This window comes from Falco rusticolus, chromosome 3 (assembly GCF_015220075.1).
Source record: "Falco rusticolus isolate bFalRus1 chromosome 3, bFalRus1.pri, whole genome shotgun sequence".
Taxonomy (NCBI): domain Eukaryota; kingdom Metazoa; phylum Chordata; class Aves; order Falconiformes; family Falconidae; genus Falco; species Falco rusticolus.
Window position 1 is genome coordinate 15494940 of NC_051189.1, and position 17663 is coordinate 15512602.

General features: G+C 40.4%; 2 long non-coding RNA genes across 5 annotated transcripts in view; one reads left to right on the plus strand and one right to left on the minus strand.

Annotated features, from left to right (window-relative positions):
• Positions 1-17226, plus strand: part of LOC119144222 — a 43291-nt gene extending 26065 nt beyond the window's left edge. For all 3 annotated transcript variants that reach the window (XR_005103005.1, XR_005103006.1, XR_005103004.1), the window contains 2 exons: positions 10336-10457; positions 14429-17226. This is a non-coding gene — a long non-coding RNA (uncharacterized LOC119144222). The remainder of the gene's footprint in view (positions 1-10335; positions 10458-14428) is intronic.
• The window catches only part of LOC119144220, a 78357-nt gene that overhangs the window by 11970 nt on the left and 48724 nt on the right, over positions 1-17663 (minus strand). Inside the window, exons 8-11 of one of the 2 annotated variants that reach the window (XR_005103000.1) lie at positions 10330-10451; positions 9156-9232; positions 5467-7534; positions 1349-1350 (exon numbers count right to left, since the gene is read on the minus strand). This is a non-coding gene — a long non-coding RNA (uncharacterized LOC119144220). Of the gene's footprint in view, positions 1-1348; positions 1351-4972; positions 7535-9155; positions 9233-10329; positions 10452-17663 lie in introns of those variants that run through there. The other variant, XR_005102999.1, reaches the window with a different exon arrangement.

A 17663-nucleotide genomic window follows, 5' to 3' on the forward strand; every position in this document is an offset into this window, starting at 1 on the left:
CACCAGCCTCAAAAGAAGTTTTCTTATGTATGAAGACCAGCAGCAATTGTGAGGATAAAATTCCTAATCCTTTATGCAATAGATCCAGGGCACAGTGAACTAAATGCCATTTCTCTGGGCTTTCAACATATATGCACTTAAACCAGCCTTCTGGGATATAAGAGTGTCTGTGCTGGAAGTTCGCCTGAAGTTTAAAGCACTAAAATAGCATTTCAGACATAGCAGAAGCCAGCTGATTTTAGAGAAATTGTGACCATAGGATTAACTATTGCTCACCCAGGTTTCCATCAGCACAGTATCCTCCTCTCTTTGGCGGAGAGGGGGGTGCTGTCAGGACCGAGGAGTGCTCAAAACTGCGTGGTCAAGCCAGCAGTGAATCCAAGCTCTGTCCTTTCGCATCCTACAGCTCTAATTTTCGGCATTAAGTAACACCTGCATCAGCAGTGGAGATCAGTAGGAGGCAAAGGTGAAAATGTTGACCCAAAATATACATCAATGGCCTGCATCTTTAGAGAGCTGGCATATACTGGCACAGACTCTTGCTGCCTAAGCTGGCCTCTGTTTCCTGATCCTGTCCTCCTCATATGTGCTGGCTGGGATGGTGATGGCGGAAACCGCCCTGAAGCAGAGACCACCAGTAAGACACCAGGCTGTTGCTGACTGTGAGCTGCTAACAGCTCATACCTAAGAGATGGTAGTTATTACGGCATGCCTGATTGCTTTAATTTTTGCTCTATTTCCAGATCGGCCCAAAATCCAGAGAGCTGCAAAGTGGTTTATAGGTTCATTCCATTGGTTGTATTGCTTGGTGCATGTAGTTACTAACTGATCAATCTTGTCATCAAGAAGTTAGCAAATATTTACCCTCTCATTTCTCTGGATGTGTAAAGTGAATGAGAGACGTTAAATGACTGGTCTCAGGTGCTTATAGCTACCTCGCATTAGTCTTAGACTGTGGCTAAACCAACAGATTCTAACTGCAGGACACAGGATTCAAACTCATGGCTGCAACTGTCATGTCTAATACAAATATGCACCGCAAGGAATAGAGACAAAATTAATACAAATTCTAGTCCTAATACCGTGAAATCTGATTAGTGCAGAAAGGGCAACTCTGAGCCGATACTTGATGGTGGTGATGATCACATTTAACCCCATCAACCATTCCTGATTTGCTTAGCATGCGCATCATGCTGGACAAGAAATATTCAAAGAGATGCAATCAATATGTTTCTTTTAACACTGGGTACGCCCTTGGTTGTGTCAGTTCACAACAACCTAAAATGTTAACAACCAGATTTCATCCAAGTATTTATTCTACTTTACAGAGCCAAGCAGAATGGAGAACTCCTGATACCAGCACTAAGGGAAGCAGGAGTTACAGCTGTCCTGCCAATATAATAAAACTTATTCTGTATATCAGCGTATCCAGTGGCACTGTTAATAGCTCATTGATCCTCTGTACCTAAAAGGTTGCAGCAGGGTTGTTTGCCAGCATCAGTTAAGCAGAACAATAGCTGTGATTGGGAAAATATTGAACACTTTCCATGCTGATGTTATGCCTTATCACAGTTCTTTTTTCAGCTGGGTTACTGTGCTCTGACCTGCCAGGAAACACCTGTTCTTCAAGCAGTTTCTTTGCACGTTCTCTCTGTTAGTCTTTTTCTCTCTTTCCTCTCAGTGAAAATATAGCTCTGAAAGTGGCTTTGGTAAGCTTCACAGCTGTTTTTCTTATTCTGATATAAAGCCACCCCACCAGCTCACAAAGGAACCCACTTAGCTTTCCTTTATGACACTGCCATTGTGTGGGACCATAAAACACCCTGCTTCTCAAAGTTTGTGCAGCCAGCAGTTGTGTTATGTGGCTCTTTGTAATTTTGGGTTTAGTAAAACTGGATTTTTTTTCTCTTGGACAATGCTGCAGGGGGAGAAAGGGAGCAAAATTTAAGAAAGAAAAAAGCCTGGTGATCAGTAAATAATGAAAAACATCAATGCTACCAGTGATGCAGCCGAAAAGACGTCATGAATCAATGAGTCAGCTGGACAAAGGCATGTTGAGAGCTAGGAGTCACGGAGACATGTAGACATTTGGCAAATCTAATAAGCTGCAATAACAGATATATTTAGCAGTGCTGCGTGACGTGGAGGATGAATCTCATAGTCAGGTTAACCCTTTGACAATGGCAGGTGTATTGCCAGTCATCTTCTTAATCACTGACTGGGATACTAGGTAGGGAAAGTCCTGTCTTCTCCTGAGGAGAGATTGACACAAATAGGTGGCTAAAGAGTGACTATTGGATTGTCAATGTTGGATTACGATTTAGGATGAATTCCAGTCCTTATCATGACCTTGTAGTCTTCACCACTCAATCACTGTGCGGTTCAGGTCTTCATCAGGAAAATGGGGCTTACATCGCTTTCTCACGGACTGTTTCGTTTCCCACAAGGCAGAAGCCCAGTGTGGTCCGCTCTCTCCCCAGAAAGAGTAGATGAGCCCAGAGCTTAAATCGCAAATTGTTGTCATCATGTTGTTTCCACTCACAAGAGTGGCTTGTCAGCACAGGTTGATCAGGACGCTACTGCCAGTCTCTAGATGTTACTCCAGGAAACTCTGACAGTAACAGTAATATTGCATTTGAAACAGACATGGGCTTTTGATAACTGCATCTATCTTACAGGGACCAGAAAAAACACCACACAGGTAGGTTGGTAACCACCCCACCTAAAATTTCAAGCATTTGCAATGCATTACTTGTGAGCAATCTGCAGATTGAGAATGATGCAATTCATTAGAAAATGCATTTGAAGACAAATTTACACAATAGAAAGAACAGACACCTCCTGAAGGAATCACTGCAAACGATTTATCCAGTTTAAGTCAAAACAGAGTATGAAAGGTCCTTCGTCCAACAGCTTGTAGAGCAATTTATGGCTGGTAAAAATGGTAGCATTCAGGCAGTCAATCTCTATCAAAACCAAACAAATTTATTAGAGTGTCTCAGAGCTTAATACTTCCTTTTCACAGAGCAAAACCACAAAATATGTGTAAGTTATGTTAGTGGCATGTGTCAACGGCCAAAAAAGAGAGGTTTTGAGACGGAAGAAATACTATACAACGTACCTTCTATGCATTTAGTTAACATCAAAAATCAGCAGATTCTAACTGCAATTCTTGTTGCATTTTTCTGGAAAGATAGTATATCCCAGAACGTCAGCGCACAGAAAGATAAAGGAAGAAGCACAGGAGTATCCAATCAGACTCTTTTCCTCCCTCTTTTATAATCCAAACAGTAAATTAAAGCAGATTTGTGAAGGGAAACAGAAACCTTACTGATAGTATTTGGAAGTGCCATGCTTTGGAAAGAAATCAAAATGGAAGTCACAGCTGAGTTATCTGTCCCTAAACCTTGCCCTGATGATCTATCTATTTTAATAAAAGTCTGCAAACTCAAAAGTGCAATTCTTAAAGGCTTGCAAAGTCTCCAGCAGATGGTGGTTTATTTGTGCATCACCATTGGGCCACATTTGCTAAGGCTGGCATCTATTTTTTCCTCTGCCCCAAAATATTATTATTATAATTTGTATATTTAAGTGCCAGATTTTCTGATTTGGCTGAGCTGCTCTCATCACTAGAGCAGGCCAAACTGGCTTTAAGCCACTTATATCTTCCCCTGGAGTCTAGAGGCAGCCAGATGTCAGTCCAGTACCTTGCATAAATTAGAGCAGCTTCAGGAATGTTCTTCCCACTTACCCACATGCACAAAGGGCCACTCCAGCACCCAAGAACAACCAAGACAGAAGAATGCTCAATTACATTTCTTTTGCCCCGATACTTCCTTTCCATTAGGGGAATACAAAGCACAATACAGGTTTGAAAAGTCTCTCCTTTACACCATGAAGAGATTTAATTTATAGTGGGAATCCTAAGAGGCAGAGAGCTACCAGTTTCATGGCATTGTAGGACTGGGACAAAGAGACTGTAGCACGGCTGGGGTTTTATTACCAAACATCAGATTTGTCTTTCTCTTTCAAACCAAAAAATACAGGGGAGGAAGTTCTGCTTTCTAAAATAGATGAGATACTTTCTATGACATCAATGACATATTATTTCACCTGACGTACCTTGCAGCTTAGTAATTTAGGGTGCAGTCTTGCTGCTTGTTCCAGGGACCTAAATTACACCAACAAAGTGCAGATACAAAATCGTATCCATAATTCTACAGGTTTAAAAATTAGATTTTGGGTTAAAGCCAGTCTGAAAAACTGAATATAATATGTGTACATGCATGCAGATAGAGGATGTAAATTCCAACGGGTTTTCAAGGGAGCACCAGTAAAACATTGCCAAAAGGAGAGAACTATGTCTGTGATATAATCCATCTCAGACATTATTTCATGATCAAGGTAATTTTTCTGTCCCTATGGCAATATTTTACCCAAATAATGCTAAAGAAAACTGTCCCTATTTGTTTCATTACGCTTCTGAGTATAAATCTTCATTTGAAGAGCCTTCTGAAACAGAAAGCAAATGCTGAATTGAAGGGGTTGTGTCTGTAAACGTGGTGCAGGAGAGCTAATGCCTGAGTCACCAGGAAATAGCAATTACATCTGCAGTGGAATCACCCCCATGTAAACAGAATCAAGAAGAGGAGGAAATAGGTATGTGTATGTCTGTGTGCAGCGGTATGTGTCTTTAGCCCAGAAAGTGTATTTTTCTTCTATGTTCATATCTCTCTGGAAACATTTTCACATAATAGATGGATAATATTTTGCACATCTCCTATTTATTCTGGGCCCCATTCCTTTGGTCTGTATTTCTGGTAAGGATCCTTCTATTGTTATGTAGTCCTGAGCACATGCATTTTATGTAATGAACAAGACACAGTTTTTGGCATGGAAAAAAATTGGGTACAAAGACGTCTTTAATTACTGTATCAATGTGCATAATAGAGTTGAATTAGGATCACCAAGACAACCTTAAATCTGAGTTTTTAATATTTGCCTTGAAATTACATCTTTAGTCTTTTCACATATTTCCTAAGAATGTCATTTTCCAACTTTTATATCATCAAATGGGGGAAAAGGATAGACTTTCTGTGGTGTAGAGCAGTGCTGACACCCACACAAATCATTGGGGGGCTGGAAACTTGAGATCTGCCTCTGCCACGAGGCTTAAAGGAGAAACTGATAGTAGTAACAGGTTGTTGTCCACTCTGTGAACAGCTCTGAAGGAGAACCGGGCATTTTTTCAGAGGGTTTCACAGAGATTTGCTGACAGCAGACTCAGGAAATCCGGGTTCGGCTTTGGGATCTGGCAGGGAACCTAATCCAGTAAGTGCACTTTTCTGAAGAGGAAACCCTTGTCTCTTTTTCTCGATAGAGACCTTTTCTCATGCCTGTTTAGTCTCAGTTCCTCACTCTGTTAGACCCACTCACATCTCCTTAGTGGAGGATCAAAGTCCCAACATTTTCACCAGCAGCATCTTTTCAAGTCAGGCTGGGGGACAGCATCATTGGTAAAAACAAAATTCTCAGAGGATTTACAAGGAAAAAATCTAAGATGCCCTGGATGAAGACACATAAACAAATTCATTGAAGGACAAATGTAGGCTGTTTTTGTGGGTACAGCCAAAGACTGTCCATGAAACCAGTCTTAAGTGCCTCTAAAATTCAAAACAGTACTCCAAACCATGAAACAATAGAAATTTCAAGAAACAACTTCTCCATCTTTTTTCAGCAAAACCAAATCAAACCAAACCACCTCTGTCTATTTTTTTTGTTTTTTTTCTTCCTGACTTAATTCATGAAACCAGCTGACCCAATCTGCTTAGGGAAAAAATGCATTTGAAGCAGGCACATAACAGGGAATATTAAACACCAAATCATTAAAGATTAGAAAAATTATTGGCAGCTGAAAACCAAGCTTCTCTAATGAGATGCATCAAGCTGGTATTACCAGCTGGGTTATAACAATGTACTTCAGTGGTTAAAGGAGTTAAAGAAATTTTGGGGAGTTTAGTTTTCAGTACAGAACTGGACACATAATAGCCTGTTGCCTTTCTTGAAAATCATACACATGGTCTGTAATATGGAAAACTCCCACAAATATTAAGAATTTAAATAAGGTAATGGTTTATCAAATGTTATTCTTGTTCAAGATACTTTCATCAGAAACTTGAGACAAATTCATAACAGAATATAACAAGCATCCTTCACCCTTTACAGATAAGTTTTCCAGTTCATGGGTTCTTTGGGTTTTTGTTTTTTTTGTTTCTTGGGTTCTTTTGAAAGAAGATTCATCTGGATTTATTTTTGTATTTTTGCCAGTTAGGATTTATTAGAGCTTTTCTTCTTGGCATTGTAATTAGGTGTTGCAAAATTTTAAGCTTTATATTTTTTTAATGGGTAGTCATTTTGTATTTGTATAAGTGTATTTAGAGCTCCTCTCTGCAATCAGCTTCTCAGACTTCTTTCCCTCTTTTTGTGAGTATCTGAGACCAGAAAAGAAAGAGATGTTAATTAGACATGTTAGTTTTATAATTGGGGAACAGATGGCAGGATGCTCTAGTATTTTAGCGGTGACTGAAGCAGGTTTTAGGGTAATCTTTTCATTTAAGTGCCTGGAAATTGTATAAACACAGCTCAGTTGCTTCTGTTACTTAGCCTGGCTGTCTCAGGATGCAGTCACACATCCTCTTTCAGCTCCAGCTGTTTCAGCTGAGTTTAATTCCCACAGCTGTTCATTTTATCATAGAGTGAAAGAATGGTTTGGGTTGGAAGGGACCTTAAAGATCATCTAGTTCCAAACCCCACTGCCTTGCTCAGGGACACGTTCCACTAGACCAGATTCCCCAAAGCCATGTCCAACCTGGCCTTGAACACTTCCAGCGATGGGGCATCCACAGCTTCTCTGGGCAACAGGTACCAGTGCCTCACCACCCTCACAGTAAATAATTTCTTCCTAATGTCTCATCTAAATCTACCCTCTTTCAGTTTAAATCCATTTCCACTTATTTTATTGCTACATGACCTCCATCACTGCGTCCAAACTGGAAATTACTAACCCATCTGATCTATTGGTGGAGATGCTCACATGAGCAGTCCCCAGCTTGCCCTAACCAGGTTAACTAGCCTCGTGCAAGTGCTGGGCTTGTTTGTCTACATTGCCAGGGAGCAACCGAGCCTATGGATGGGAGGGTAAGAACACTCACAGCTCTGGGTGGCAAGAGCAAATGAGGAGAAAGAGATAAAGTGACCACTTCAGGAAGCACATCTGAAGTCAGGATGAAAGGCATGTCCAGCTTTTGGAAATGACAGTCCATTGCCACTGCAGTGTGAATGCAGAATATCCAGATGCTTCTGTTTCATTCCCATGTTGGCAAACATCCAAAATACACCAGCTAGTCCCAAGACTCTTGCTCTGAATGAGTTTAGAGCTGTCTATACCTCTGGCAAGTTAATCACATCTTCAGAGCACTGCAGGCCAAGATCTTGAGAATATTTTCCTCTTTGAAGCAGTCTTTTATTGCCAGCACTATGAGTGGAGAAATAACGAAAAGGTGACATTGGCAAAGACGACTCATTCTTACTAGATCATTTGATCAGCTCAAGCAAGAAATAACAGGGAGAGAGAAATTTCTAGGAAAAAAATATCTCACGCTAGGATGTGAGTCTCCTCTCTTCCTTTCCTCACGTTGCCCCTACCAAATTTCTCCACAGAAATCAAATTCCACTACTGTTAGTTTTAGAAATATTGAAAAGCCTTTACCAGAGGCTTAGCATCACTTCTCAAATGTAGAAGGATCCACGTAATGTAAGTGGCCACAGAGCCCAGAAGCCATACCTATGCCTTTGGTGATCCACGAAAGAGTCAGGGATCACAGAGTAGAGAAAAAAGAAATCATAGGGGGAAAAAAAAATTGTAACAGTTTCAATTTTTCAGGGTCATTATCAAAAAAATATACCACTCCCAACTGCAGTTACTTGGCTGGTACAGGTAGATGTGTATAGCATGGTATTGCCATCTTCTCACCTTGTCCCCTGTCATCTCCTTGCTGTCTCCTCCCCCAAAGCAGTGGGAAGGATTTGATGACTCCTCATTTCTATTACTCTACCATAGTATCTTGCAACTTTCTATCTAAAGTGCTTATGGTATGAAATTAATGATTTAGAAGAAAAAATATACTGCACAGGAGGTGGAAGTACCAGGGTGAGATCTAACCTGGCTGAGCTGAAAGTGTATTGCACAGAAATGTATTCCTCAGCTTATCAAAGTACCAAATAAGTGATAAAAAATGTGAAGAACCGAATGTACTGAGCAGCAGTAGTACTGCTGGTGGTTCTGTGCACAGAATTACCTTTGCCATTGTTAGATTTGGAATGCTCATGGGGAAGTCTATCACTCCCGTGGTTCTCAGAGTACATTATTTGACTTTCCTTATCTCCTAGGATCTGTTGGGGTGATCTGAGGTATATTTGTGGGGAAACGTGAATTTTTCTGCTTCTTGCAAACAGCCAAACAGGGTAATGCTCGAGTGGGCACAAAAAAGGTCTTGTCCTCAAACATTTTCACAAACTCTTTAGTAGAAGGAGAATCAAAAGCAAATTTGTTCGTACTGGCTATTGCACAATATTTTCCTACTCCTTTATGATGCTCTGAAAACAATGTCAGTGGAAGGTACACAAGTTAATACAAATCATATGCCCTTCAAGCTTATCAATGTGTACTTGGATCTGTATCATTAAGGCTTCATAGTCTTTGTAGTTTTCATGATAGCGAATAACATGTATTTGAATTACGGACTGATATACTTGTTGTTCACATAACTTTTGACACAGTTGGATCAGTATAACATTATACCTACTGCACTGATGAAAGATTCAGTACATGAATGTGCTCTTCTGAAACTGCCCAAACAACAGGAAATAGTTTATGGCTTTTAATATATTTTTGACAGTGTTAGATCCATGTATCACTCCCCTCCCCAAAATTCTTATGCACATTTTTGCAGATCTGTTTCCCAAGAGAATTTACCCAGTTTCTGTGGAACAAACTGACTGTGAGGGCAAAATCTGGTCACAACCCAGAGGACCCTATTCCAGCCTAAGCCTATTTAGGAAGGGAACAGCAATTTGTTTTCAATGACTTCACCCACCCTTACTGCAACGTTTCCAGTAAATGCAGGCGTTGTTCTTGTGTGAGCTCAGCATGTCGTTCCTAATGTGGTCCTGACTGAAATTTTACATTGGTTATTGGAATAAGTACTTTTCTTTAAATGTTATCTCTCATGTGATTATGCTGAATCATTGTAAAATGAAAAAAATCTGATGAGCTGTCCATATAAATACTGAACTACATTAGATCATCACAACTGGTGCTGTTAAAGCAAATGTAAATACCTAATTATTAGCCGGTAGATACAAAACACTGCCAAATAGTTTTCGGTCGCTGTGTTTACACAGTGACAGATTCTCATGTTAGTCATATCCTTCTGAACAAATGTTTTGGATGGACTTTTAAATCAGTGTCCACAAGGAAATAGAAAGAGGCAGCCAAACTCTCTTGAACGTCTGCCATTGACAAAGGTTAAGCATTTACAGTCACTCTCCGCCTAAGTATTCTAAGGAAACATTAAGGAGTGAAAAACGGAAGGCGAGGATGTTCTGTACTCTCAGCAACAATGCAGCAAGAGTGACAGAAGCAGATCCAAAGCAGCCGGTTCCTGGGCCAGGTCCTGTTCCCATTAACGTCAATGGTAAAACTCCCTTTTGGTCTAAAGGGACTAGGATGGGGCAACTGGTCCTTCAACTGACTAAGGAAAAAATAGCAAGGTCCTGACTCTTTTTGCTTCCACTTCTTATTCATGGAGATTCCCTTTGGGACTGAGTAACATTGAGTCAAGAGGTAAGCATGGACCTTAACTGGCCTGTTAGGAAGGCTAATACCTATTGCATCCACTTAATTTCCCTGAAAAACTATACTCATTTCCCTCATTTCTTTTAGAGCCATCCAAAACATTTAGGTCTATTCTGTCCCAATTAATTTCACTCACAAAATCAGCTGGATTACAGCAGTGGAGAAATTTGGTTTGCATGAAAACAATAATATAGCCAAGATAAAATTCATACCTAGGGGAATTTTGTTATTGCTGTCCTCTCATCGCCCAACAATAAGGCTACATATTTGGGATGACTTTTTTTTGGTCACTGCCTTAACCTTTAAACATTACCCCCCACATAAACCTTATACAGGGGTTGAAGCAGATGGATGTACATAGTTCACTGACCCAGTGGCTGTGCCCTGGCACCTCTAAAGCATGTCGAATATACCTGCAGGTACCCCAAGGAATGGACAGCCATGGACAACTGCTTGCAGGCACACAGGAGATAGGGGGTATGTCCTTCCTTATCCCAGCCAAATGTCCATTATTCTGCATTTTAATCTCCTCACTCTGCAGGTAAGTAGAAAAGACAGAAGGACACAAAACAGGTACTTCACTATTCCTTGTCTTTCAGCATTGAAGATCTGAGTGCAATATATTTTTGGGTTGTCTTTGTTTTTCAAGGTTAAAAATAAATCTGAAAAGAAACAATACTTTTGTAGATATTAAAAACATAAATGAAGATTAGAGAGACATATATACCTAAAATTCAGACCCTCACCTGTCTTCACTCTTTAGGGTTCCACTTTTGTTATCCCTTAATAGGCAAGGGATGAAGATTTGTGCATAAACTGGAAATATAAATCTTACTCCTAAAGTGAGACACTGTCTGTAGAATGAAAAATGGCTTTCCCAAACCTCTGATTTACAGTCCTTAAAGAAAGTGTTGCTGAGTATATAAAGCTATTGAGCAGGTCCAAAGATGATTTTATGTTACTTTAGCTTTGTTGGGTTTGTAAAGATCATTTGGTTTCTATAAATTAGGATATGCTCCAGCTCACACGGTAGTCAACGGCAAGATCTGTGAACATCAGTGGAAGACAGATTAGACTTTTATTCTGTATGCAGCAAAGTACATAGCTGCAAGCAGCATTGCTGTAATGCACCTACTGTGCCATGGAAAAAGTGAGGGCAGGAGCAACTGAGGAAGCTACAGTGAGAAAACGATCAGGTGTCGTCACAGACCAGACAACTCCTGTTCCTTCATTTCATTCTGGCCTATCAGTGGTGGCACTTTCTTTAGGAATGAGATGATGGGATGCGGCGAGTTAACAAACATTTCATGTCCAGGCAACATACTGACCTAGACATCAATTAACTCTCATTCCGTGAATGTCCATATAAAAAAACTGGCTGATGGGAAACTGTGCAGCGCTCTCTGAGCCAGAAGCTTCTTGTGATCAGCCAGACCTCCCAACATCAACCTCTTATGCTGTGAGCTTGGAGTCCACCTTTCCTCATTTTTGCCATGATTCTCTTCTCGCGAGAAGCAGCTACAAGTGATTCTTCTGCTTCTCAGAGCACAAAACCTCATCCAAAAGAGAGTGGAAATCTTTGCCTGTCCCTGGCCTTTAGCCTTTACACAGAAGTTTCGAGGTTTTCAGTGACAAACCAACCAATTCCCCTGGAGGCAGAAACAAAGCCAGGAGGAATCTGCGCCACAAGCTTCTCTCTTACACCAGGAAATCTTCCCTCACCAAGACGGACAAGTGGCATCCAAGACTTTTGCTCATATCCTGGTATAACTGGCCAGGTTATTCCTCTGCTTTACCACATTTCTAAGTTCACTTGAACCAGTAACAACATTCATGAACAGTAGGTTGCACTGATGGGAGGCAAATGCAACACGTTTTGTCCAAAGCGTTACCCACAGTAAAGGAGGTTTTAACTATGCATTTAGACCAGCAGAGACTTATTTGAAGACTGTGTTGCTGGTCTTATTCTGACATGAGGGTCCATGCCTGTTCACGTATGTTGGAATAACCACTAACACTTTTCTTACTCAGTTAATGACCACTAATAACCCATAGCTAGCCCAGATGAGGCTAGTTTTCACTGTAAACAGTTGAGTTGCAGGCATTTGTATCTCAGCCGTACAAACTATTCTGAAAATGAAATTCAGGATAATCTCCTCCTGGCAGTAAAACTGAGGTGGATTAAATACATATTTTAAAAACCAATGCATTTGGCAGGTTGTTGGTTTAAAAAATTTTAGAACAAAGGAACAAAGAACTGGAAGTCTTCCAGAAGAAGAGATAATTTGATGATTCTCTATATAAATCTAACATTTCTTCATCTTTTATAAATGGAATTTTGCAGATCATTAGTCCCTTAATGTTGTATAGCTATCGGTTGTAAGGATTTTGTGCATGCTTCTGTGTGTGTATGTGTGCGCGCGCGCAAAAAAAAAGCATTAAAACGGTTGAGATATAGAGAAAATTGACTGCTGCATAGTCACCACTTTTCATAAAGATTTTTACTACACCCTTGGTATTATGGATCTATAATATGCAAATGTGTAGCATCATTAATATGCATTTGCTGCATACACCCTCCTTAACAGAGTATGTTATGGGAATACAAATTAAAAACAATACACTCGACTCAGCTAAATTTTAATGGCCCATTGTATGAGCGATCCCTGATTGGGAGGTACCTAAGCCCTTTGTCTTCAATACTTCCCTTCCTTCCCCACATCCATTCTCTGTATTTGTTCCTGTTTTCACTGACACCTCCATAGCTGAATTAATTCATTCTCAGCATAAAAATAAAGTAATATGCAGGTTCCTCCTTGTTACCTTCAATGGAGGTAGCTGGCACAGGAAGAGAAAACAAAGATCTAGAAATAAGTTCAGCCAAGAGTCCCCATGGTGGAATAAGCTGTGCAGCCCAATCTGCTGGCTAAATGTGCCCTGACTTTACTTTGGCTTGTATTTGCTGCTGATGGGAGCTTAGGCATTACCTAACCGAGGTGAGTCATCTGAGCACATCCCCTGGCACACTTCTCTCCTGTCTTCCCTTCCTGGCTGCTTGTCGAGGGAAAAGAGCCTTTCGACACCTTCCCTTCAGCCAGCAAAACCTCAGTGCCGCAGCTCTGCAGAGACAAGGTCACTTCATCTGGCAAACCAGACCAAGAGCTGTCTCCGAGAACCTAAAGATACTGACTCACATGCACCAGCGGCTTAAACTGTGACAGTGGATGCAATTAGTGGTCCCAAGCTTTCCCTTCTGATTCCCGAGCAGAGCTGGCACTTGTGCAACCGGGAAAAACCTAAACATGAAGCATTTTTAAATCACCACAAAAGACAGCTGGGAATTTTAAAGTCAACTGGTGTTGATTCAGGTTTGTCCTCAGCTGTGCCTTAAAGTGGAGCCTTTCAGGAGACAGTTCACAAGCAACTGAGACAGGGACACTGCTGGCATTAGGGAAAGCAGATGCCACCCAAAATAAAGCTACCCATCCTCATTAGTCAGCGAATGCAGTCAAGCCTAATAATGAGCTTGCTGCTCTCATTAGTGCTCTATGCCTGCAGGCTGTAAACTTTGTAGATCAGGTGCACCTCCAGCCACACCGAGGGGACAGTGTCATCTGACAGTGGTGTGACAAGGATTGGTAGGGAAGGTAATTCTTTCCACTGCCCCAGTTAAATCTAAGGAAGAATTAGGTTAAAGTCCTTAGTGGTCACTAAGTGCTTAACATACGATCAGTTTATCTTCATGCATTTAAGGCAAACCTTATATAAACTGAAAAATTAAAACCACACATTCACCTCTATAGTTTCCTTAGAATTAATTATTCAGTGATGGACACCAGTGTTATTTTCCGTTACTTCACTATGACTGTCCCAGAGCTCAATCCTTTCAAAATCCAATGGGGAGAAAAATACCATAGCGAGATGCGCTCTGCTGTGCTAATTGGGCTTCCCAATATGGTGTGAGGACATTTGTCGCTCAGCCTGCTTATTCAGTGCTGCATATTCAAGCTGTTTCAGCAGGTCTAGCTGCTCTTATGGGAAATTAAGCTGCAATCAGATTCTGCAGTCATCTAGGTCTAGACTGTGATATTGATCACAGAACAGACAAACTGAAGGAACAAGGTAGAAATGGCCTCTTTGTATATGAGCACAGTTACTTGACAGAAAATGACCTTTTGCAGACGTGAATCTGCTATGTGAGGCATAATGTGGTTGATCCTGAAAGCTGTGGAAGAGCTGGGAAGCCATTGCATAGGAAAGATTCGGTTTATTTTATGCATATATATGTATATACATAAATATATGTATATCTTTAAATATATGCATATTCATAGGTATGTGTATAATGTATATTAAATATGTATTTTTATATATATATATGTATCACATCACTTTTTCCCACTAACTTTTGACCATGAATCTGAGGTACAGTGAACTTTGGAGTAATGATAAGGATCTCTTCCAGATTTATAACCATTAATTACAATGTCTTTCATGGAAATTTCTTCACAGATGTGAATGAAAGAAAACATGCTGCTCTGCTTCACAGACTGCAGAATCTTAGATGCAGTTGCTTCTTTTTGAAACTCTTTGGTAAAACTCAGCTCCTGCCTAAAACAGGATTCTTAAAGTTGAAAACTCCAAGAGACCTATACAAGTTCCCATCATGTGCCAGATTTTCAGCTGAAGTTCTTGTCCATTTTGACTCCTTTATCAATACTTGATGACTACTGAACATAGGTTGTTGAATTTCTTCATGCTTTGAACTAATTTTATCACAACTATAACTGAGATATTGACCAGTGAAGTAGGAATGGGATGACATGATGGAAACAAACGTTTTCTTCTCCTAGTTGCAACTAGCTGATGATTGGATGTGAAATGTAATACTGGTAATGTTCTAAGTGTCCCAGTCCAGAGATGGGTGGAAGAGGGTATGTAATGTGAACCGATCTCTGTATGAAAATAATACTGGCTAGGATGGGTAAAGGCTATATATAAAAATAAAGATCTCGAACACAGAGGTATAAAACACAGATTTAAATTCCAGAGAGCAAGTGATGACAGAGATAGGGATAGCAGTTGTGAACTAGGATACTATTAGCTCACAACCATAAGTTCCCAACAAGAAATATAAAATCAGTTAACAAGTATTTTGTTCTTAAGTAATATTTAGAGTAGCATTATATAGAAAACTCAAAGCAAACTGATGCATCCAGTGAATCAACACAGTCAGTAAACCTAGGCTGCAAAAAGAATATGGTGAGCATGGTGAGCACTACTGTAAATTAAAAGGAAAGGACTCTTACTGGGGATAATCATAGCTGTGGCTTTTAAGTAACCCCAGAAAACATAACTGTCCAAATAACACTTGATGTTATCTTACAAACTTGCCTGAGATCACAACATCCTTCACATTGTGTTTTCATTTGTGAAAAGGATGACCAAAATTCACATACCTGCTGAAATACAGCAACCACATATAAAATAAGCATTCTTTGTAACTATGATTTCCTTTCATTTCTTATTTCTCATAAACCCCAGAGTTTTAACAAAATTATTGATTCGTTTGAAAGAGAGTCAAAGAGATTTTAAGTGCCCTTGCATCCTAGTTTCTGAAATATTTGATCCATTAATGTCTGTCAGCGGTCCCTGTCAGCAATGGTCACCCTGTTGTCTTCATCTCTGGAACTATGAAGGAGAACCCCTGGATACCAGAGACCTTCTTCACATAAACCTCACTTCTATGGGCTACAGCAAGGGTTGCTGACAGCTGCCTCTGATGTTTGGGTGTCTTTCCAGCTTACAACAAAAAGACTTTGTGCCATAGGACCTTACTGGTGCCAATGATCTTTCTCTCAAAACCAGCAGGCTGTGAGTGCTCTACCAGAGCTTGTTAGAGAAGGGCAATGGCTTGCACATCTAAGAACCATCAGCATCCACCCTGTGCCCGAGCAAAATTTTAAAAGTTCGTGCAAGCACCACCATGTTTCTCAGATTTTTAAAAAACAAAATGAACAGTATCAAATGGAAAACCTAAGAGACCAAGAGATTCACTGCAATAACCACCAGAATGTCAGTGCAACCCCTGCCTCTTACAGCAAAATAGACTTTCAGCAGGGAAACATTTCCCTTAGCTAAAAAAACCCAACCAAGTCTGAGCTGAAGGAGAGTGGCTCACAGCAAATAATTGGAAATCCCCCCTGCTCCAGTCTAGAGCCAATTCACCTTATTGCTACAAAATAAAATAAACTCAAGCCAACAGTTGGTAAGATGGTCCTGATTAATCACTCAGTCTGCCACCTGTAAGAGGAAGATGGCAGGTCGCAGTGCCCCTGGCTAAAGGCAAAAATAACTTCTTCAGTGAAATGTCTGTCTCCATGTAGACCTTATGTTCAATAGATGATGAAAGATCATGTGAAAAGCCATGCACAGGGAGGCTCACTCAGTCTGGTTCGGCTGAACTGGCTTTGAAGCACTAGTGTCTGAACCCCTTGCTACAATTAACATGCTCCTTTCCTCATTAATATTGGACCCAGCTGGTTTAGGTCCTGTGTGGATGGATCATCTGGCACCCTGATGAGATCAGTGGAGGAACATAAACACAACAGAAGCCACTGCCATCAAAATAAGCAGTTTCTTCAGCATAACAAAATAACTAATTCACATCAAAAATGTGGTATTTCAGTTTCTCCTTCTTGACCATTAATATCAGCTGGGGGATTTCTCAATGTTCGTCCAAAAAGCTGGTAGGTATGGCACAGTACTAATGAGGATAAAAAAAAAAAAAAAAAAGGACAAGAGGAAAACTAGTTCAAGCTCAAACCCAGATTTGGTTTTTTCAGCTGGAGCGTCCTTGATTTTATTTCTGTTAAGATGTAAATATACTTAGCCAGAAAAGTATACAGACACAAAACTTCAGAAATTACAGACTCAGTACATATAGGTACTGTTTTCCATCCAAGGATCTTTAGATGCTTTAGAGAAATAGATTCCAATGTGTCTGGGCATGTTATCCTACTCATTTGACAGACAGAGAAAAAGAGGGAAGAGAACAATACCATTTCCTACTGTCAGAAAACGAGCCTCTGTCAAAGCCTGGGCCAAACCCAAAAATCTTGACCTCTTCTTGTGAGGGATGTTACAGTCCACTCCAAATGACTCTGGAGGTTATAAACAGTTTTCTTTTCATGTTCTAAGACATACACACACATACCTATAGTAAAAATGTTATATTAGTTATTGGTTTCTTCAGGAAGCCAATGTTTTGACTGCTCTAAACAATTGCTCATTAAAAGGCTTAAAATAGGTTTGTTTTATCAACTTCTTTCTCCATGAAACAGAAACAAAGAAGACAATGTCTCTTTCCATTAAGCTGACAGCCACTGCAACCCTCGCGTTTCAAAACAGCTAAGTTTTCTGTTTCTGTAAATTAGTGGAGTGGCACCTGAGCGTGCTCACTCATGCTTCACACAGAACTCGTCAGTAGCGGCTGTACTGATGGGTTTATAATACCTGCAGTCCCTGCGGGTGACGAAGCCTCTCCTTGACAAGCATCCCTGCACAGAGCTTCCCTGGCAGCAGCTGGAGCCCAGGGAGGGCGGCACCCCACCAAAATTCTGAGAAAGCAAGGACTGTCAAAGCTGTTTAAAACATTTATTATGGGAAGCAAATTGTTATGCCAAGTGAAATCTTACATATTGAAAAAGTGCAAATCTTAAGAAGTCTGTGTTCAGCCAACTTGAGA